This window comes from Hemiscyllium ocellatum, chromosome 20 (genome assembly GCF_020745735.1).
Source record: "Hemiscyllium ocellatum isolate sHemOce1 chromosome 20, sHemOce1.pat.X.cur, whole genome shotgun sequence".
NCBI classification, from domain to species: domain Eukaryota; kingdom Metazoa; phylum Chordata; class Chondrichthyes; order Orectolobiformes; family Hemiscylliidae; genus Hemiscyllium; species Hemiscyllium ocellatum.
This window is the reverse complement of record NC_083420.1, coordinates 76502647-76527204: the sequence shown is the minus strand read 5'-3', so window position 1 is coordinate 76527204 and position 24558 is coordinate 76502647.

The following is a 24558-nucleotide window of genomic DNA, read 5'->3' as shown; positions in this document are numbered from 1 at the left end:
CAATGACCATTTAAATGTCCTTAAAGTTGGCAAGTTTACTACTGTTGCAGGCAGAGTGTTCAACATCTTTACTGCTCTCGGAGTAAATAACCCATCTAGGACATCTGTCCAATGTCAATAACCCTGCAATTTAAAGCTATGTCCTCTCAAGCTAGTCATCACCATCTGAGGAAAATGGCTCTCATTGTCCACCCTATCTAACCCTCTGATTATCTTATATGCCTCAAATAAGTCACCTCTTGACCTTCTTCTCGCTCATGAAAGCAGCCTGAGGTCCCTCAACCTTTCCTCAGAAGACCTTCCCTGCATACCTGGTAACATCTTAATAAATTTCGGCTGCACCTTTTTCAAAGTTTCCACGTCCTTCCTATGATGTGGTGACCAGAACTGTACAAAATTCTCCAAGTGCGGTAACACCAGAGTTTTGTACATTTGCAGCATGACCTCATGGCTCTGAAACCAAATCCCTCCAGTAACAAAAGCTAACACACTGTATGCCTTAACAACGCTATCAACCTGGGTGACAACCTTCAGGGATCTGTGCACATGGACATAGAGATCTCCCTGCTCATCTGCACTGCCAAGAATCTTATCATTAGCCCAGTACACTGTATTCTTGTTAATACTTCCAAAGTGAATCATTTCACACTTTTCCATTTGCCACCTCTCAGCACAACTTATCGATGTCACTCTGTAGTTTGCAACATCCTTCAGCACTCTGCACAATCCCACCGACTTTAGTGCCATCTGCATATTTACTAACCCATCCTTCTACGCTGTCATCCAGGTCATTTATAAAAATGACAAACATCAATGGCCCCAAAAGAAATCTTGAACTCCAGGACAAACATTTCACATCAACGATCACACTGTCCTGTTTCACCTCGACAATTTCTGCTCCAAACTGCTAAATCATCCTCAATGCCTCTGGATATTCTGCAATAGCCTGCCATGGAGACCCTTATCAAATGTCTTACTCAAATCCATATACACTATATCCGACATTTATCGTCATCCACCTGTTTAGTCACCATCTCAAAGAACTCAATAAAGTTTGTGAGACAACACCTAACCTACACAAAAACATGCTGACTATCCCTAATGAACTTATTCCTTTCTAGATGATTATATATCCTATCGCTCAAAACCCTTTCCAACACTTTCCCTACAATTGAAGTAATACTCCCTGGTTTTTAATTACCAGGGCAGTCTCTACTCCCCTTCTTGAACAAGGAGACAATATTTGCTATCCTCCAGTCTTTTGATACTATTCATATAGACAATGACGACATAAAGATCAAAGCCAAAGGCTCTGCAATCTCCTGCCAAGTTTCTCAGAGAATTCAAGGATAAATCCCATTCTGCCCAGGGGACTTATCTATTTTCACATTCTCCAGAATTGTTAACACTAACTCCTTGTGAAACTCAATCCCGTAAAATTGAGTAACATGTATCTCAGTGTTCACCTCACAAACATGGTCTTTTTCCAGTATGAATTCTGAAGAAGAATATTCATTTAGCAACTGCCTTATCACTCTAGTCTTCACACACAACATTGCACCACTTTCCTTGATTGGCCCTAATCATACTCTGATCATTCCTCAATTCATGACATGCCTATAGAAAATTTGAGAGTTTTTGTTGAATCCACCTGCAAACGACTTCTCATGTCCCCTCCTGGCTCTTCTTAGTTCCCCCTTTAATTCTTTCCTGACTAACTGGTAACTCTCAAGCACCCTAACTGAACTTTCCCATCACTTCTCCAAATAAGCCTCCTTCTTCCTCGTGACAAGCTAATTAAAGCATGGCTCCCTTGCTTGATCACTTCCTGCCTGCCTGAAATGGAAACACAGTAGCTGTTCCTTGAAAAACGTTCCACATTTCCATTCCTTGCAATTTTCTTCTCCATCATATGCATCCTAAATCTTTCCTAATTGCATCATAATTAACTTTTCCCAGCTATAAATCTTGCCCTGTGATATGTAACTATCCATTTCCACAGCTAAAGTAAACAGAATTATGATCACTATCACCAAAGTGCTCACCTATCTCCAAAACTAACAACTGGCTGGATTCATTAACTAGTACCAAAACCAATGTGGCCTGGTCCCATGATGGCCCTATCTACATACTGTGTCAGGAAATTTTCCTGCACAAATTAGAGAAAGACTGACCCATCTCAAGTACTCGACCTACAGCATTTCCAGTCATATTTGGAAAGTTAAAGTCCCCCCAAACAACGACCCTGTTACTCTCGCTTCTATCCAGGATTATTTTTGCCATCCTTTCCTCTCTGTCTCTGGAACTATTCGGAGGTCAATAGAACAGCAGGGTGACCTGGCCTTTCCTGTTTCTAACCTCAGCTCAGAATACCGCAATACAAGAGTCCTCAAATGTCCTTTCTGCCAGCGTAATACTGTGCTTGACCAACAATGACACACCTCGACATCTTTTACCATCTTCTCTTTTCTTACTGAAACATCTAAGTACCGGAACCTGAAACAATCATTCCTCTTCCTGCTCTGTCCATGTCTGTGAAATGGCCATAACCTCAAAAACCCATGCTGCAAGTTCACCTCCCTAATTCTGGATGCTCCTGACATTGAAGTGGATTCACTTCAAACCACCTCTATGGCTGCAAGTGCACTCTTGTAACGTTGAAAACTTATTTCTGCCCTCACTACTCTCAATCTCCTGGACATTGGAACTACAATTTAGGTTCCCAATCCCCTGCTGAATTAGTTTAAACCCACCCGAAAAGCATGATCAAATTTCCCCCGCGACATGATATTGGTGCCCGTCTGGTTAAGGTGTAGATCATCTGTTTGCAGATGTCCCACTTACCACAAATAAGCACCAATTATCCTGGTATCCAAAACACTCCCTCCTGCACCACGCCTGTAGCCATGTGTTCAATTCCTCTCCCTCCCTAGCATGTTGCAAGGATAACAAACGAGTTTGCTCTTGCTCCAAGCTGCTCCCCTAGCTCCCTGAATTTCTTTCATGAATCCCCATCCCTTTTCATACCTATGTCGCTGGTCCTGATGTGGACCACGACTTGCGGCTGTTCCCCATCAAGTGTGAAGTTGTCCATTTTGGAAGAACACATAAGAATGCGGAGTATAGGATTAACGGTAGGGTTCTTAGTAAGGTGGATTAGCAGAGGGATCTTGGGGTCTATGTTCATAGCTCTTTAAAAGTTGCCACTCAGGTGGACAGAGCTTGTAAGAAGGCCTATGGTGTTTTAGCGTTCATTAGTAGAGAGATTGATTTCAAGAGTCGTGAGGTGATGTTTCAGCTGTACAGGACCTTGGTAAGGCCACATTTGGAGTACTGTGTGCAGTCTGGTCGCCTCATTTTAGGAACGATGTGGCTGCTTTGGAGCGATTGCAGAGGAGATTTACCAGGATGTTGCCTGGAATGGAGAATAGGTCATACGAGGATAGGTTGAGAGTGCTAGTCCTTTTCTCATTGGAACAGAGAAGGATGGGGGTGACTTGATAGAGGTTTATAAGATGATCAGGGGGATAGATAGAGTGAACAGTCAGAAACTTTTCCCCGGTACAACAGAGTGTTACAAGGGGACATAAATTTAAGGTGAAGAGTGGAAGGTATGGGGTGGGGATGTCAGGGGTAGGTTCTTTACCCAGAGAGTGGTGGGGGCATGGAATGCGCTGCCTGTGGGAGCAGCAGAGTCAGAATCATTGGTGACCTTTAAGCAACAATTGGATAGTTACATGGATATGTGCTTAAGCTAGGACAAATGTTCGGCACAACATCGTGGGCTGAAGGGCCTGTTCTGTGCTGTATTGTTCTATGGTCTATGTTCTAAGTCTGGACAACCGAATCAACAAAAGAACCACTTAAACATAAGCTAATAAGACTTTAAATAACTGATTATACAGTAGCGGCGCGAGCGTGGGATAGTTTCTGTCGTATTGTATGTTGTGTCTCTCGGTGCTTCAGTACAATTTTAGAATGGGGGAATGTTGAGGTACTCTAAATTAGCTCTTCTAGTCCTAGGATTCTGTCAGGCCCTGGTGTGGTCGTCTTAATTAATGATAACACTTCCAGAAAGTAGAAATCCACAAGTCATAGAAACAGATACCTGCAGCTCAGTGGATTGTGGAGATGTAGGAAATCAAAGGCAATACAATAGCTCAGAAATACATCTTACGTTCTATGAAAAAGGTCCCGTAGCGGGGGGACATGGGATAAGAGTAATGGGAAAAAAGTGTCCCGGAGAGAGAGATGTAAGGGATATCTTCGGGATAAAAAACATAAAGAATGGCGGAGGCAGGAAGACCTCAAAGGTGGTCTTTCGATTAATCATCTTCCGGCTAGCTGTTGACTGCCCTGATTAAAGGAGTAACCCAATATATTTAATAATAAATGAAACCTCATGTTATGAAGCGGTTTCAGGGAAAGAAACCAATCAGGTCCTATTAGACCAAATATTTGGAATCGAGCTGAAAGCAGACAGGAAGAATTTCCTGGGATGTTGTTTTAAAATACAGGTGAAAGACAGACCCGAGGAGGGGAAAAGAATAATAGAGCCCCCTACTCTGATCCTAAAGTAATAAAAATTGTAGAGATAAAAGACTTTAAGCAGACCATTGAAGTAGAAACAAGATATGGTGATGCAAATGCCTGTGTTGAATGGGTAAAGTAATGTCAAAAGATTGAGTAAATGCAATTGCTATTATGTGCCTCTGGAAGAACAATGGTCCAAGTAGTTCCCTACCCACTCGTGTGGAAGAAAGACAGAAGGGCATGCCATGCATGATAGCTCTGCATGAGGATGAGTCTGCATGGAGTAATAAAGATTGGATGCCTCTTCTATTAATATTTGCTTCTTTAAAGGAGGAAAGTTTAAAGACGTCTTCCCCCGCCATGGTCGGAAATGTGCAAAAACAGGCGAGGAACAAATCGGCCCAGATTAGATTACTTACAGTGAGGAAACAGGCCCTTCGGCCCAACAAGTCCACACCGACCCTCCAAAGCGCAACCCACCCATACCCCTTACCTAACACTACGGGCAATTTAGCATGGCCAATTCACCTGACCCGCACATCTTTGGACTGTGGGAGGAAACCGGAGCACCCGGAGGAAACCCACGCAGACACGGGGAGAACGTGCAAACTTCACACAGGCAGTCGCCTGAGTCGGGAATTGAACCCGGGTCTCAGGTGCTATGAGGCAGCAGTGCTAACCACTGTGCCACCGTGCCACCAACAGTGATATTGAGAGCTGAAATCATGTACTGTACTGAATATGTGACGGAAAAGTGAGGGAATTACTCAGCATTAGGGATTCCCCAAACGGATCTGTGATGGTACTGCAGAGGGAAAATATTGAGATCCACCCTACCTCCAGATTGGAGGGTGATGAGTGCATTTGTACAATGGGCAGTTCTGTTCACCCTGGCATTTGAAAAGAAAGAGATAGTAAAGAAGGAGACGGAGTAAGAGATCACTATTGGGTACTTGGTTTGATGATCAGTTATTGCTAGACCCAAGAAGGGTGCCTAATGATTTCAAGGCTTGTAACCAGTACATGGCAGGTTTTGAATCGACCCTCTTCTGGTGGGTAACAGTCAAAACAAATGTGGACTGGATAAATTATATTTTCTGTAATCAGCAAAGGTTAATCAATTGCACTAAAAATGCAATTAAAGGTATAGCCGAACAGCTTGATGCAACCAGCTGAATGGCATGGGAGAATAGAATGACCCTAGACATGATCCTAGCAGAAAAAGGCTGTGTGTGTGTGTGTGTGTGTGTGTGTGTGTGTGTGTGTGTGTGTGTGTGTGTGTGTCTGTGTGTGTGTGTGTGTGTGTGTAATATTATGAGGACGCTGTTGTACCTTTGTTCCAAGTAACACAGCCTCAGATGGGCCTATTACACGAGTCCTGCAAGGTCTAACAACACTAGCGGAAGAACTAGTCAAAAACTCAGGAATCAACACATCACTTAACGGGTCTAGAATTGTGGTTTGAAAGCGGAAGGGTGCGGTGGTTTCAGACCTTATCTCCTTGGTCGTAGTGGTGGGAGTATTAACTGCAATGGGATGCTGGATCATACCTTGCACAAGGGGGTTAATTCAAAGGCTGATTGAAATAGCTTTGGCCACACAAATGCACCTTAAGAGCAATCGGGAAGAAGGTCTCTTCCTGGTAAACAACGATGGAATAAGTGACCTCGGGGAGATTTCCAGAATAAACAATGTTTCGGGAAAGATACTGGTCAATTTGAAAGCGACATGTAAGAAAAATTCAGAAGATGACAAATGATAATTAAAGAAAATTGGGGAAATTGTGGGATATAGGTAAAACAGTATTACTTCTGAAGGACAGTTGCTTATGCAAGGTAAATGGACGAACATCAATGTATGCTTGTTTCAGCCAAGAGTTGAATTAATAATTGCTTATGCAAGATAAATAAACGAGCACCAGTGTATAATTGTTTCAGCCAAGAATGAAAAGTATGTGAAGAAAATACATAATTGCTTTACATTACCTGAAATGTGCCTGTAAACAATGGAAGATATTACAGACAAATAGATAAGGGGCAAAGAAAAATGAGTTTTGCCAACTTGGCATATTGCCCTCATGTAGGCACTGAAATGAGCCAAGTTAGTTGCAAATAAGAGACAGGGTAAATAAGAGTAAGGGTCGCCTGGCATGGAGTAGCAGGAGAAGTAAGCAAGGGTGTAGCGCGGTTAGGCGGGGAGAACACAATAGGGAAAAGTGATAGGTTTGATGGCCAATGAAGTAAACAGGGAAGTACTGAGAGAAACTCAATTAAACTGTATAAAATGTGGGGGAAGGTTTCGATCACGGTGCCTACTTATTTGACACCAATCTTGCAAGATCGTTTAAATAAAATTCACAGCTTCAGAATTTGTCTTGGATGGAAATTTATTATATTGTGATCTTTGTTTCTCACACACCAACAAATCATTCTCTGCTATATCGATGAGATCATCCGTGCTGTTTCCCTCTCATCTGGAATTGGAAAGGTTTATCAATTTTGCTTCCAATTTCCATTCCACACACCTTCACCTGGTCCATCTGGCTCCTCTCTTCCTATTTATGTTTCTGGGAATAGGCTGGCCACCAATACCCACCAGAAACCAATCAACTCCTACAGGTTACCTTGACAATACATCCTCATACCATGCTTCCATTCATCGAGTTCTTCCTTCTCATCTGTTCTGATGATGCCAAATTTGACTTGGAGGTCTCTGAAATGACCACGTTCTTCCTCATCTGAGGATTCCCGCGCGCCATTGTTGCCAGGATCCTCAGCTGGGTCTGACTCGTCTTCCAAACATCAGCCCTCACTCCGTCCCTTCCTTCCCACAACCAGATAGTTTCCTCTTGTTCTCATCTACCTCCCTATGAGCATCCTGAGAGGATTATTAGATGCCATTTTTGTTACCTTTATCAGGATTCCATCACCGGACACTTATCCCCTTCCCATCAGCCTCCCAATGTTCTGTCCAGGACATTCTGGTCCACTCCTCCAATCTCATCCTACGCTAGGACTCAACGTCATCTTCCATTGCCAATGCAGAAGGTGTAATACCTGCCCCGTTGGTATCATCCTTCCTCAGGATTCAACGTCTCAAACACACTTTCCAGATGAAACAGTGCTTTATCTGCATTTCAAATCAACCCAATTAACTGCTTTCACTATGCACAATGTGCTCTCCTCAACATTGGGGGAGAGCATATACTGGGTGACTGCTTCCTGGAACATCTACTTCTGTCCACAGAAAAAGGTCTCTGAGCTGCTAGCTGCTTCTCACTTCAACACATCACCTTGATCCTTTGCCAACATCTGTCTGAGGCCTGCTGCATTGCTCCAGCGCAGCTCAGCAGCTCATTATCCACTTGAGAACTCGACAGCCTTCTGAACTCAATTTTGAGTTCAGCAATTTTTAGGCTTGAGGCACTCTTTCCATTGTTCTACCCAACCACCACATTCCAGGCCTTGTTATCAAATGATCTACAATTAAACAGAACCCATTGTTAGCTATTAATTGTCTCCATTATTAGCTATTCGTTCTCCCAGGATGATCGTTATTCACTCCTTTGGCTGTCCAACTGCTCTTCTCTCTCTGGGTTCAATCTCCACATAACCTGGTCCATTGGGAGGCACAACATGACAGGACAACCCGTCTTCTGTACAAAAGCACTGAGCTTCATTGAACGGTATATCAATTTAAAATTTGTTACTCAATTGCTTCTATCCTCCATTCCATTAATGGCAGCTCTGCAACATTGAGTTACAGAACTGGTTTCAGAGTGACAGGCCCTGATAAATGCCACCAAACTGAAATCAACCTCCTAGTGGAGCTCCCGACTTCAATTCATTTGGGATGAATGTAATGGAGAATATGAAGGAAACGAAAAAGAGAACTTGCTATTATTTCGAACCTTATCACATCGTCAGATAGAACATAGAAAAGTACAGCACAGAACAAGGCCTTATGTTAACGATGTTGTGCCGAGATTTAATCCTAATGTAAAATATAGTAAGAGCTGAAAATGTGTTGCTGGTCAAAGCACAGCAGGCCAGGCAGCATCTCAGGAAATATAGTAACTTAACCTTCGTATCCCTCAACTCACTGCTATCCATGTGCATGTCCAGCAGTCGTCTAAATGTTCCCAATAACTCTGTTTCCACTACCACTGCTGATAACGCATTCCACGCATTCACAACTCTCTGTATAAAAAACCCTACATCTGATGTCTCCATTATACCTTCCACCTAATATCTTCAAACTATGAATTCTCATACCAGTCAATCCTGCCCTGTGCAAAAGTCTCTGGCTATTGACTCTATCTATTCCTCTCATTACTTTGTACTCCTCAATCATGTCTACTCTCTTCCTCCTTCTCCCTAGACAGAAAAGTCCGAGCTTATTCAACCTTTCTTCATAAGGCAAGCCCTCCTGTTCAGGCAGCATCCTGGTAAACCTTCTTTGCACCCACTCCAAACCCTCCACATCTTTCCTATAGTAGGGCATCCAGAAGTGGACACAACTGAATTGTGGCTCATCAGGGACTTGTGGAGCTGCAGACAAACTTCATGGCTCTTAAACTCGATACCCCTATTTATGAAAGCCAGTACACCATATGTTTTCTAAACAACCCTGTCCACTTGGGTTACAAATTTCAGGGATCTACTTACTTGCACACCCAGATCCCTCTGTTCCTCTACACTGCCAAGAATCCTGTCTTTAATCCTATATCCAGCATTCGAGATCGACCTTCCAAAATGCATTACTTCACATTTATCCAGGGTGAACTCCATCTGCCATTTCTAGCCCAGCTCTACATCCTGTCTATGTCGCGTTGCAGCCTGCAGTAGCTGTCCATACTATTGACCTCACCTCCAACTTTTATGTCATTTGCAAGTTTACTAACCCACCCCTCTACCTCCTCATCCAAGTCATTTTTAAAAACTACAAAGAACAGAGGCCAAAGAACAGAGCCCTGTGGGACCCCACTCAACACCGTCTTCCAGGCAGAATACTTTCCATCTACAACCACTATCTGCCTTCTGTCAGGTAGCCAAATCACCCTGTATCCCATACTTCCTGACTTTATGAGTCCTGAGCCGAGCATGGGTAATCCTATCAAATGCCTTGTTGAAATCCATATGCACCACACCAACTGCTCGGCCTTCATTGACCTGTCTTGTCACCTCCTCAAAAAACTCAATAAGATTTGTGAGGCATGACCTGCCCCTCACAAAGCCATGCAGACTGCCTTTAATCACACTTTGCTTTGCTAAATAGTCACAAATCCGATTCATCAGAATAATTTCCACAACTTTGCTTATCATAGACGTGAGACTGAATGGTCTGTAATTGCCAGGAATTTCTTTATTCCCATCTTGAAAAGAGGAACAACATTCGCCTCATTCCAATCCTCTGAATCGACTCTCATGGAGAGTGAGGAGGCAAATATCGTCGTCAGCTGCTTAACAACCTCTTTCTCGCTTCCCAGAGCAACCTAGGATAAATCTGGTCTTGCCTTGGGGACTTATCAATCTTAATGTATTCCAAAATTTCTAGCACATCATCTTCATCAACCTTGATGTGATCAAGACTGTATCTCAGCTCCTGCAAATTCTCTTTTGCAACAAGTTCCCTTTCCTTGGTTAAAACCGATGCAAAAAACTCATTTCGGTCTTCCCATATCTGCTCAGACTCCACGCACAAGTTCCCTTCGCTATCCCTGACCGGCCCTACATTCTCACTGATCATTTTCTTATTAGTCATGTATGAGCAAAACGTCTTTGGGTTCTCCCTAATACTTCTTGCTAAGCCTTTGTTGTGCCCACTCCCAGCTCTCCTCAGTGCATTTCTGAGCTCCTTTCTAACAAACCTGTAATCCTCTAAAGCTGTGCTAGATCCTTGTTTCCTCCACCTTACGTAAGCTGCCTTCGACCTTTTAACGAGAAGCTCCTCTGTACTCGTCATCCAAGGTTCTTTAGTGTTACCTCTTCTTAACTGCTCCTTAAATAGTCTACACATTTCTAGTGTGCCATTTCTGTAGAGTAATCGCTCCCAGTCTGTACTTCACAACTGCCATCTAATAGAGTCATAATTTCCTTTCCCGCAATTCATTACCTTCTCTTAGTACCTGCACCTTTCACTCTCCAACGCTATGATAAATATGAGGCAGTTGTGAACACATTTACCAAATTATTCCCCCACCATGTGATCTGACACCTGTCCTGGTTCGTTGCCGAGCACCAAATTCTCCCGTCGGTCTGTCTACATACACAGTAAGGAAACCCTCCTGAACACACCTGAGAAAAACTGCTCCATCCAAAGCATCTGCAGGTAGGAGGCTCCAGTCGAAATTGGGAATGGTGAAATCACCCATTATAACAACGCAGCTACTATTCCATTTTTCCAAAATCTGTCCGCCTATGAGGTCTTCAATGTCTCTACTTCTATCAGGTGGTCTGTAGAAAACCCTCAATGTGGTGGCTGTTCCTTTGCTGTTCCTAACTGCCACAACATCGGAGCCCCAAGTACTGATACATGCTCTACGTTCTTCTTAGATCTCACCAACTTAAAACCTTCTTAGAAGTCCTTCACTCTTCCCTTGCATCTCTTGGCAGGTATTCAAGCTATTTCAAACAGACTAGTTGCTCCTGAAGTAGTCACATTTATTGTACCACTCAACATGTCAAAATGTAAAAAAAACATGATCCCAAAAATAATAGAAGTGATTGGTTGTAAATGGAATCTCGTGATATTGATTGAGAAAGAGCTAATAGTTGGGAGAGTTCCCCATTCTTCAAGTAGAGATGTGAAGCCTTGATCGTATAGACAGAAAGACCTAACCAGAATGGAAACTTTACTGACCAATGTTGTATATCATGATAAATGCTGAATTTTTAATTCAGTAAAAATCTAGAGAGCTATCAGTGAGCTTTTCATGATTTACCATCCATGTTGAACCACAAATCCAAAACTGGTTGATTACAAACCATTGATCGTCATTCGAAAAAAAAACGTTTGATTTACTAATATCTTTAAAGGGAAAAAATCTGACATTCTTAACCGGCTGTCAGACATGTGATTTCAGATCCACAACAATGTGATATGATTTTTAATTGATCTGTGGGCAATTAGGGATAGGTAATAAATGCTGTGTTAGCCAGTGATGTTCACATCCCATGAATAGAATGTAAACCATGTCCAAGCAGAATCTGGACAGACATGCTGGCTAATCTTCAGAGATAGCATTTCATCAGTTGTCACAAAATTCAACATACAATACACGTCAGCGGTCATTATAATTTCATAGTCCTAATTATAACAGAACCATGCGTTCTATTATAGGAACTGTTGCCAGAAGTACAGCTGAGGTGAATTATGTGATAGACAAGATATTAGATTAGATTACTTACAGTGTGGAAACAGGCCCTTTGGCCCAACAAGTCCACACCGACCAACGAAGCGCAACCCACCCATACCCCTACATATACCCCTTACTTAACACGACGGGCAATTTAGCATGGCCAATTCACCTGACTGGCACATCTTTGGACTGTGGGAGGAAACCAGAGCACCCGGAGGAAACCCACGCAGACACGGGGAGAACGCGCAAGCTCCACACATTCAGTCACCTGAGTCGGGAATTGAACCCGGGTCTCCGGTGCTGTGAGGCAGCAGTGCTAACCACTGAGCCACTGTGCCGCCCACATATTCGTTTTATGTGCACAAGAAGACAAGTCAAGTAAAAAGTGTGGACAAAAATTAGTGTTTATAGCACATTTTTTTCTTTAAAAATTGCTTAATTGGGAAGATCTGGGCAATGCTGAAAATGTGTTGCTGGAAAAGCGCAGCAGGTCAGGCAGCAGCCAAAGAACAGGAGATTCGATGTTTCGGGTATAAGCCCTTCTTCAGGAATAAGGGAAGTTTGTCCAGCAGGCTAAGATAAAAGGTATGGAGGAGGGACTTGGGGGAGGGGTGATGGAGATGCAATAGGTGGAAGGAGGTCAAGGTGAGGGTGATAGGCCGAAGTGGGGTGGGGGCGGAGAGTTCAGGAAGAAGATTGCAGGTTAGGAAGGCAGTGCTGAGTTCGAGGGAATTGATTGAGACAAGGTGGAGGAGGGGAAATGAGGAAACTGGAGAAATCTGAGTTCATCCCTTGTGGTTGGAGGGTTCCCAGGTTGAAGATGAGGCACTCTTCCTCCAACCGTCGTGTTGTTATGGTGTGGCGATGGAGGAGTCCAAGTACCTGCATGTCCTTGGTGGAGTGGGAGGGGGAGTTAAAGTGTTGAGCCACGGCGTGGTTGGGTTGGTTGGTCCGGGCGTCCCAGAGGTGTTCTCTGAAATGTTCCGCAAGTAGGCGGCCTGTGTCCCCAATATAGAGGAGGCCGCATCGGGTGCAGCGGATGCAATAGATGATGTGTGTGGAGGTGCAGGTGAATTTGTGGCGGATATGGAAGGATCCTTTGGGGCCTTGGAGAGAAGTAAGGGAGGAGGTGTGGGCGCAAGTTTTGCATTTCTTGTGGTTAAACGGGAGAGGAGTTTGGGATGGTGGGGGGCGTGGAACTGACAAGGGAGTCACAGTGGGAGTGGACTTTTCATAATGCAGATAGGTAGGGGAGGGAAATATATCCCTGGTGGTGGGGTCCTTTTGGAGGTGGCGGAAATGACGGCAGATGATACGCTGTATACGGAGGTTGGTGGGGTGGTAGGTGAGAATCAGTGGGGTTCTGTCCTGTTGGCGCTTGGAGGGCGGGGCTCAAGGGCGGAGGAGCGGGAAGTGGAGGAGATGCGGTGGAGGGCATCGTCGATCACGTCTGGCGGGAAACTGCGGTCCTTGAACAAGGAGGCCACCTGGGCTGTACGGTACTGGAATTGGTCCTCCTGGGAGCAGATGCGGCGGAGACGAAGGAATTGGGAATATGGGATGGTGTTTTTACAGGGGGCATGGTGGGAGGAGGTGTAGTATAGGTAGCTGTGGGAGTCAGTCGGTTTATAGTATATGTCTGTGTTGATTCAGTCGTCCGAGATAGAAATGGAAATGTCTAGGAAGGGGAGGGAGGAGTCTGAGACGGTCCAGGTGAAGTTGAGGTCGGGGTGGAATGTTTTGGTAAAGTGGATGAACTGTTCAACCTTCTCGTGGGAGCACGAGGCAGCACCGATACAGTCATCGATGTAGTGGAGGAAAAGGTGGGGGGTGGTTGCGAAAGATGGTCTGTTCCACATATCCTAAGAAGAAGCAGGCAATGCTGGGGCCCACGCAGGTGCCCATGGCAACTCCTTTCGTTTGGAGGAAGTGGGAGGATTGGAAAGAGAAGTTGTTCAGGGTGAGGACCAGTTCCGTCAGTCGAAGGAGGGTGTCAGTGGAAGGGTACTGGTTGGTGCGGCGGGAAAGGAAGAAGCGGAGGGTTTTGAGTCCTTCCTGATGGGGGATGGAGGTGTACAGGGACTGGATGTCCATCGTGAAGATAAGGCGTTGGGGACCGGGGAAGCGAAAGTCATGGAGGAGGTGGAGAGCGTGGGTGGTGCCCCGAACATAGGTGGGGAGTTCTTGCACTAAGGTGGACAGGACCGTGTCGAGGTATGCAGAGATAAGTTCGGTGGGGCAGGAGCAGGCTGAGACAATGGGTCGGCCGTGGCAGTCGGGTTTATGGATTTTGGGCTGGAGATAGAAATGGGCGGTGCGGGATTGTGGGACTATGAGATTGGAGGCGGTGGATGGGAGATCCCCTGAGGTGATGAGGTTATGGATGGTCTGGGAGATGATGGTTTGGTGGGTGGAAGGTGGGGTCATGGTCAAGGGGGCAGTAGAAGGAGGTGTCTGCGAGTTGGTGTTTGGCCTCAGTGGTGTAAATGTCGGTGCGCCAAACTACTACCGCGCCTCCCTTGTCTGCCGGTTTGATCGTGAGGTTGGGGTTGGAGTGGCGGGAGTGGAGGGCTGCACGTTCCAAGGGTGAGAGGTTGGAGTGGGTGAGAGGGGTGGAGAGGTTGAGGTGGTTAATGTCGTGGCGGCAGTTGGCTATGAAGAGATCGAGGGCGGGTAAGAGGCCAGCACGGGGTGTCCAGGTGGATGGGGTGTGTTGGAGTTGGGAGAAGGGGACGTCAGAGGGCGGACGGGAATCTTGATTGAAGAAGTAGGCGCGGCGGCGAAGCCTGCGTAAGAATTTTCGATGACTCGCCGGGTGTTGAACTCGTTAATCCGAGAGCGTAAGAATAACTCAGTTAACGACCCCTTCTCCCGTCTTCAACACACCCCATCCACCTGGACACCCCGTGCTGACCTCTTACTCGCCCACGATCTCTTCATAGCCAACTGACGCCGCCAAATTAACTGCCTCAACCTCTCCACCCCTCTCACCCACTCCAACCTCTCACCCTCGGAACGTGCAGCCTCCACTCCCGCCACTCCAACCTCAACCTCACCATCAAACCAGCAGCCAAGGGAGGCGCGATAATAGTTTGGCGCACCAAACTTTATACCACTGGGGCCAACGCCAGCTCGCAGACACCTCCTCCTACTGCCCCCTTCACCATGGCTCCACCTCCCATCACCAAACCATCATCTCCCAGACCATCCATAACCTTATCACCTCAGGGGATCGGCCATCCACCGCCTCCAACCTCATAGTCCCACAACCCCGCACCGCCCATTTCTACCTCCTGCCCAAAATCCACAAACCTGACTGCCCCGGCCGACCCATTCTCTCAGCCTGCTCCTGCCCCACTGAACTCATCTTCGCGTACCTCGACACGGTCCTGTCCCCTTTAGTCCAAGAACTCCCCACCTACGTTCGGGACACCACCCACGCCCTCCACCTCCTCCATGATTTTCGCTTCCCCGGTCCCCAACGCCTTATCTTCACTATGGACATCCAGTCCCTGTACACCTCCATCCCCCATCACGAAGGACTCATAGTCCTCCGCTTCTTTCTTTCCCGCCGTACCAACCAGTACCCTTCCACTGACACCTCCTTCGACTGACTGAACTGGTCCTCACCCAGAGCAGCTTCTCTTTCCAATCCTCTCACTTCCTCCAAACGAAAGGAGTTGCCATGGGCACCCACATGGGCCCCAGCTATGTCTGCCTCTTCATAGGATATGTGGAACAGTTTATCTTCCGCAACTGCACTGGCATCACCCCCTACCTTTTCCTCCGCTACATTGATTACTGTATCGGCGCTGCCTCATGCTCCCACGAGGAGGTTGAACAGTTCATCCACTTTACCAACACCTTCCACCCCGACCTCAAATTCACCTGGACCGTCTCAGACTCCTCCCTCCCTCCCCTTCCTAGACGTTTCCATTTCTATCTCGGGAAACCGAATCAACACACGCATATACAATAAACCGACTGACTCCCACAGCTACCTAGACTATAGCTCCTCCTACCCTGCCCCATGTAAAAACGCCATCCCATATTCCCAATTCCTTCGTCTCCACTGCATCTGCTCCCAGGAGTACCAGTTCCAATACCGTACAGCCCAGATGGCCTCCTTCTTCAAGGACCGCAGTTTCTCCCAGACGTGATCGACGATGCCCTCCACCGCATCTCCTCCACTTCCCGCTCCTCCGCCCTTGAGCTCCGTCCTACAACCGCCACCAAGACAGAACCCCACTGGTTCTCACCTACCACTCCACCAACCTCCGTATACAGTGTATCATCCCCCGTCATTTCCGCCACCTCCAAACGGACCCCACCACCAGGGATATATTTCTCCCCTCCCCTATCAGCGTTCCAAAAAGACCATTCCCTCCGTGACTCCCTCGTAAGGTCCACACCCCCCACCAACCCAACCACCACTCCCGGCAACTTCCCCTGCAACAGCAAGAAATGCAAAACTTGGAACCACACCTCCTCCCTTACTTCTCTCCAAGGCCCCAAAGGATCCTTCCATATCCGCCACAAATTCACCTGTACCTTCACACACACCATCTATTGCATCCGCTGCACCCGATGTGGCCTCCTTTATATTGGGGACACAGGCCGCCTACTTGCAGAACGTTTCAGTGAACACCTCTGGGACACCGGGAACAACCAACCCAACCACGCCGTGGCTCAACACTTTAACTCCCCCTCCCACTCCACCAAGGACATGCTGGTACTTGGACTCCTCCATCGCCAGACCATAACAACACGACGGTTGGAGGAAGAGTGCCTCATCTTCCACCTGGGAACCCTCCAACCACAAGGGATGAACTCAGATTTCTCCAGTTTCCTCATTTCCCCTCTCCCACCTTGTCTCAGTCAAATCCCTCGAACTCAGCACCGCCTTCCTAACCTGCAATCTTCTTCCTGAACTCTCCGCCCCCACCCCACTCCGGCCTATCACCCTCACCTTGACCTCCTTCCACCTATCGCATCTCCATCACCCCTCCCCCAAGTCCCTCCTCCATACCTTTTATCTTAGCCTGCTGGACACACTTTCCTCATTCCTGAAGAAGGGCTTATGCCTGAAACATCGAATCTCCTGTACCTTGGCTGCTGCCTGACCTGCCTCACTTTTCCAGCAACACATTTTTCAGCTCTGATCTCCAGCATCTGCAGACCTCACTTTCTCCTCGCAGATCTGGGCAACTCCTGCCACAGCTCATGTTGAAGTCGGCCCTGTTGAAATAATGATCTTGTGGTTCAGCGGACAGATTCCATTTATGAAACAACATGCCTAAACTTTGAGCCCTTTGATTAACAGCATCATGGTCCTCTATTGGATCAAAGTGAATAACGACAGGATATCTGCTGCTCTTAAACCAGGCTGAGGAATAGAAAATTAGGTCATGAAGCAAACATTCTTAGCATGACTTCAGGCTATTTCAGCATTTTCACAGTCATTGAAATACTGCTGAAATGTTGTTACTGCTCCAATGTAATCAAATAAAGCCAAGCTTACAGTTTAAGACTGGACTCCAGTGTGATTGAAAACATGAGGAGAGCTTAGTCTGATGTCTCACCACAATCAACAGCTAAAGTGCACAAATTGTCAGGCGTAATTATTTTCTCCTACAGAGGAGGTAATAAGCATTGCCTAGCCCTGTATTCTCAGTTGGAAAGACTTGAAATAACTATACTGTAGTAGTAAACGCTAACTGTTCCATAACCAGTCGAGTAATCTTGGTTGGTTTGGCTATGTTTCTAACAGCAGCAACTGCTTCCGTGTCAATGCTTTTTCCCATCCATGATAATGGCATCAACCTCAACTTCACCACACTCATTAAGCATAGATCCACAACCAAAATCAGGAAAGATATCATTCTCTCATTTGAGATTCCTATCTTGCAATGGCATTCCTTTCATAGGCCCATTTCCAATCTTTGTCATAATCAACTTATAGTTACCCTGGTGCCCACTTATCTAGTTCACATTCAGATAATCAAAGTTTGCAGTTGAAAATGTTGATAGCTTAACAAAAGCAGAATTTGCTGAAGAAACTGTGGAGAGAAAGCAAAGTTAAGATTTCATGTCTAGTGATTCTTCAGAGGGTCAGGGCTTTTACGAGGGGAGTGGTGCTATTTGTATGAATGTGTGATAACTGCAACATAATTGGGAAAGAAATGAGAAAAGGTACCAATTAAACAATTAAGAAGAATACATTTTAGATAAATTGATGTGAAGCAGTTTCATAGCATGCGAAGAATGAAACTGAATGGGGTAGAACAGTGAAGAGATTCAGTGAAACAGGTTACCAAATTTAAACACAGGTCATGTTATTTTCACTTTTCACTTATTCAGAATTCAAAAAGTAGAGACCTTAGGTGGAACCAAAAACAAAAATTCCATAAATACTGAGCAACATCGATGCAGAAAGAAAAGAGGAAATTAAAATGCCATGCCAATGTCCTATCATAGAATGGTAGACATATCCAGCACGAAAACAGACTCTTCAAACCAACTTGCTCACCAGATATCCTAACCTAATCTAGTCCCATTTGCCAGGACTTGGCCCAGATCCCTCCAAACTCTCCTATTCATATACGCATCCAGATGCCTTTTAACCGTTGCAATTGTACCAGCATCCACCATTTCCTCTGACAGCTGATTCCATACACGTACCACCCTCTGTGTGAAAATGTTGTCCCTGAGGTCCCTTTTATATTTTTCCCCTCTCACCTTAAACCTATGTCCTGCAGTTCTGGACTTGCCAACCCCAGGCAAGAGACTTTGTCCATTTGTTTTATCCATGCCCCTCATGATTTTATAAACCTCTATAAGGCCGCCCTCAGCCTCTGATGCTTCAGGGAAAACAGCCACAGATTATTCAGCAGTCACTTCCCTAGCTTTCTCCAGAGACCTGGGGTACAACTGATCAGGTGCTAGGGATTTGGATATGAACATTGGAGGTATAGCTATTAAGTTTGTAGATGACACCAAAATTGGAGGTGAGTGGATTATGAAGGTTACCTCCCATTACAAAGGGATCTTGATAAGATGGGCCAATGGGCTGAGAAGTGGCAGAAGGAGTTTAATTCAGATAAATGCGAGGTGCTACATTTTGAAAAAGCAAATCAGAGCAGGACTTATACACTTAATGGTAAGGTCCGAGGGAATGTTCCTGAACAAAGAAACTTTGGAATGCAGGTTCAGAGCTCCTTGAAGGTGGACTCGTAGGTAGCTAGGATCGAGAAGAAGGCATTTAGTATTGGTCAGAGCACTGAGTATAGGTGTTGGAAGGTCATTTTGCAGGTGACCATGACATTGATTAGGCCACGTTTGCACTTTTTCGTGCAATTCTGGTCTCCTTCTTATCGGAAGGATGTTTGGAAACTTGAAAGGGTTCAGAAAAAAATTGGAATAATGTTGCCAGGTTTGGAGAATTAGAGCTACAGAAAGAGGCTGAATAGACTAGGGCTGTTTTCCCTGGAGCGCCAGAGTCTAAGAAGTAACCTTATAAAGAATACGTTCAGGGTGAATGGGAAAATTAGTGAAAGGGACCTTAGGGCAACGTTTTCACACACAGGGTGGTGGGTATACGGAATGAGCTCCCAAAGAATGTGATGGAAACTGGTACAATTGCAACATTTAAAAGGCATCTGGATGGATAAATAAATAGGGAGAATTGAGAGAGGCATGGGCCAAGTTCTGGCAAATGTGATTAGATTAGATTAAGATATCTTGTCAGCATTGACGACTTGGACAAAAAGGTCTATTTCCGTGGTGACCTCTCAATGACTCCATAACTAAGAGATCAAAGAATAGCACAGCCCACAAATAGACCCTTTGACACATAACACTTTTTAAAGCAAAAGTCTTCACCTTTACTCAATCTGCATCCCTCCATTCTCCAGGCCAAAGTGAGGACTGCAGATGATGGAGATCAGAGTCGAGAGTGTGACGTTGGAAACACATTGGTGAGGCAGCAACTGAGGAGTAGGCGAATCGATTATTCAGGCATAATCCCTTAATTAGGACTGAGGTTTGTGGAAGAGAGTCTGAGAGATAAATCAGAGGTGGATGGGGTGGGAGGAGGAAGGGAGTTTGTGGAGAGAGGGAGAACCTTGAAGACATTCTCCTCCTCGTTCTACAATGATCTCAGTGAGTCTCTCTCACTGTCACCCAACCTCATCTCTTCTGCCCGAAAGCTCTTCAGCCATATCCTGAACCTCATTTCCCCGCCCCTCACCATATCGAATTTCCAACCTTCCACCTCAGCACCACCCTTTTGGCCTATCTATCTTAATTCCCACCTATCCAGTCCACCTTCCTCGCACTCTAAACTACCATCCCCCAGCCCCACCTCCTCTGATCACAGCCTCATTCCTGGAGAGCTTTTGCCCAAAACGTCAATTCGCCTGCTCCTCAAGTGATTTCCCTCTATTCTCTGTCTATTCATACAACTATTAAGATGTCTCTGGTGAGGTGCCGGAAGACTGGAGGTTGGTTAACGTGGTGCCACTGTTTCAGAATGGTGGTAAGGAAAAACCTGTGAACTATAGGCCAGTAAGCCTGACGACGGCGGTGGGCAAGTTGTTGGAGGGAATCCTGAGGGACAGAATGTGCATGTATTTGGAAAGGCAAGGACTGAATAGGAATAGTCAAAATGGATTTGTGCAAGGAAATCATGTCTCACAAAATTGAGTGAGTTTTTTGAAGAAGTAACAAAGAGGATTGATGTGGGCAGAACGGTAGATCTGATCTATATGGACATCAGCAAGGCAATTGACAAGGTTCCCCGTGGGAGACTGATTAGCCATGTTCGATCTCATGGAATACAGGGATAACTAGTCCTTTGGATACAGAACTGCCTTAAAGGTAGAAGACAGAGGGTGGTGGTGGAGGGTTGTTTTCCAGATGAGAGGCCTGTGACCAGTGCAGTGCAACAAGGATCGGTGCTGGGTCCTCTACTATTTGTCATATACATAAATGATTTGGACGCGAGCATAAGAGGTACAGTTAGTAAGTTTGCAGATGACACCAAAATTGACAGTGTAGTGGACAGCAAAGACGGTTACCTCAGATTCCAACAGGATCTGGATCAGGTGGGCCAATGGATTGGGAAGTGGCAGATGGAGTTTGATTCAGATAAATGCAAGGTACTGTATTTTGTGAAAGCCAATCTTAGCAGGACTTATACACCTAATGGTAAGGTCCTACGGAGTGTTGCTCAACAAAGAGACCTTGGAGTGCAGGTTCGTAGTTCATTGAAGGTGGAGTCGCAATTACATAGGATACTGAAGAACACATTTGGACCACTTTCCTTGGTTGGTCAGAGTATTGAGTAAAGGAGTTGGGTGGCCATTTTGCAGCAGTACAAGACATTGGTTGGCCACTGTTGGAATATTGCGTGAAATTCTGGTCTCCTTCCAACTGGAAAGATGTTGTGAAACTTGAAAAAGGGTTCAGTAAGGATTTACAAGTATGTTGCCAGGGTTGGAGGATTTGAGCTAATGGGAAAGGCAGAACAGGCTGGGTCTGTTTTCCCTGCAGCGTCGGAGTCTGAGAGATGACCTTATAGAGATCTACAAATCTATGAGGGGCATTGATACGGTAAATAGGCAAATTCTTTTTCCTGGAGTCAGGGACTCCAGAACTAGAAGGCAAAGGTTTAGAGTGGGGGGGAGGGGGGGCGGGTTGGGAAAGATATAGAAGACACCTAATGCGCGAAGTTTTCATGCAGAGGGTGGTACATGTATGAAATGAGCTGCCAGAGGAAGTCGTAGAGGCTGGTACAATTGCAACTTTTAAAAGGCATTTGGAGGGGTGTATGAATAGGAAGGGTTTGGAGGGATAAGGGCTGGGTGAGGATAGGTGTATCTATATTTGGTTGGGACTTCGATTCGGAATGGACATGTTGGACCGAAGTGTCTGTTTCCATGCTGTACATCTCTATGGCTCTATGACTCTGGGACACTGTTCTTGTATTCTCATCTACCACCTCCCATGGCAGGACTATCCAGGAACATGTCACCTCAGTTTAACAAACCTGCTTCTCACATCTTCAAAAACTTTCACACAATAATTAAAACCTGCATAATCCAGGAATGGACATATCTGCCCCAGATGAAAAGGACTTTAGATATGTACTCTGTCTATCCCTTACAATTCTGTAAACTTTGATTTGGGCACCCCTCATGCTTCATTACTCACGTGAAAACAATTCATTTTTGTCCAATCTTTCCTCATACGTAATATCCTCAACACCAGTCAATATCCTGATAACCCTCTCCAAACCCTCCACATCCCTTTTCTAATGTGATGATCAGACTGTACACGAATTTAGGGACAGAATTTCCAGACTATTTGGATGGAGCTTGATGTTACAGCCATATAATTTCAAAATTGTGCATGTGGTAGCACTAGAAAATATGATTGGCGATGCACTGCCGAGACTTGAATGAGAAACAGAGGTTTTCAGTAGCAGAAGTAAAACAGACTGAAACATAATGTAGCATTGCATGTTTGCGTGTTTATTGTCAATGTAATGTATGTAGGTGTTGTAATGCACTAATTATTTAAGATTAAGGGGTTTTATAATGAAGCATTATTCGGATAATGATCCTTTCTTTTCTTTTTTTGGAGATGGGGTGGGGTGGTTTTGATGCTGCTCCTTTAACAAGGTTGTATCGTCCTTTTTTTTCTCAGAGGCGTCATAAACACAGACTCCGGGATGTCTGGATTTGAAGGGATTTATGCTTATCATTATTGTTAATAGATACTCTCTGAGACAAAAGTCTTTCTAGTTTAAAAAAAAATACTCGTGCAATGAAAGGGGTGTGGCCCGTTCTTCCAGTTCAGTTGTTCTCTTTTTTGGTTTGGTTTTAGCAGGCAGTGAGTTGTGAAGCTGCTGGACCCAAAGAAGCAGGTCCATGCTGATCCTCTCTCTCTCTCTCTCTGTCCTCTCTCCTGTCAGACCCGGCCTTGAATTTACCCTTTTGTTTTTGCCAAGGGTTATTTATGGGTCTGTTACAGGAATCTGAAACAGCATCGTTAAGATGGATAATTTACTTGGTTTTCAGATACGTCAAGTAATTCTGTATTCTGTTCTCTTATGTTTCAATTTGTTATCTTGCAAATAAATTCTGTGTTGTTTTAAACTAAGTGTTTGGGCCAGCTGCATCTCTCCTGGAATATCCACTTAATCTCTGCTTAAAACAATGAGCAAAGTGAGGGTCTAGGATGCTTTCCTGTAATATTTGGAGGTGTTTTGGCCTAGTCCACAACACCTCTGCTCCTCAACCCCTAGATACTCTGGTCGTGATTAATCCTCCCACATGAGCATTCAAGGCAAACTGAAAAATGCTGTTCCAAGCAAAGGAAATTACCCAGGACACATCTAACAAACAATCCCCTAACCAAGCCCCAGGCATTAACCAAATCCCCAGTCAATATAGGGCAGTTGAAATAATAAACCATAACAACATTGCTTTTTGACATTTTCCATAATCTGTCCATATATCAGTTCCACTATCGCCCATTGGCTGTTGGAAGGCCTGTAGCACAATCCCATCAAGTGATGTCATCCTTCCTATTGCTGTGACCTTGCTGGAAGAGCCCTCCAAGCAACGCTCCCTCAGTACAGTTGTAATATTCCTCCTGAGCAATAATGCACTACCCACCTCTTTTATTCCCCTCATATCATGCCTAAAACATCTAAATCAAAAAACTATTTAGCAGCTAGTCTGGTCCCTGTCTCAACCAAGTGCAACATCAAATTTTACAGAGTTTAATCAAAACTCTGACTTCATCTGTATTACCTTAAAACAAATACATCTTACTGCCAGTCCTGTTCAGTAACCTCTCCCTGTCGGGTTTTCCTTAGTCTCATTGGTCTTATGCTCTGCCTCTTCTTCAGTCATTTTACTTGCTGACCTACTGCTGTCGTTCCTAACCTCTGCCACACTAGTTTAAACCATTCCGTGTGATACTAGCCAAACTTCCATCTGGGATATTTGTATCCCTCCAGTTGGGACACAGCCGGTTCTACAAGTACATTTCCCACTGGCACCAGAAGATCCACATTCGCAAATCCCTCCTTCCTCCACCAGTTCTTGAGCCAGTTTTAAAACTGTACGGTTTTCTAATTCTTGTTTTACTGGCACGTTGCACATCAAGTAAACTAACTAAAGTCCAAAGAATGCTCATAGTGTCCATGGATGTCCAAGCTTGGAGGGTTAGCCATGGAACATGCAGGGTAATCGGGTAGGATGGGTCAGAATGGGATGCTCATTTGAGAGTCAGCGTGGAGTCGAGGGGCTTCTGCATGTCGGGATTCAATTATTGCAACTGGCAGTCCTGCTTTTCAACTTCCTACCCAGCTCACCTTGCAAATCCTCATCTCTCTTCCTGCCTGTGCTGTTAGCACTAATATGGACCAAAACCTATGGCTGCTCAAACACACCTTTGGGAACATCATGCAGACGTTCAGAGACATCCTTGTCACTGGCACCAGGGAGGCAACACACCATCCTGGTGTCTGACTTGCAACCAGAGAAATGCATATCTGTGCCCCTGACTATGGAGTCCCCTGTCACTACCACTCGCCTAGAGTTCAACCCTTCCCTCTGTACATTTCCATTCATGCTGGCATTGATCTGGCTGGT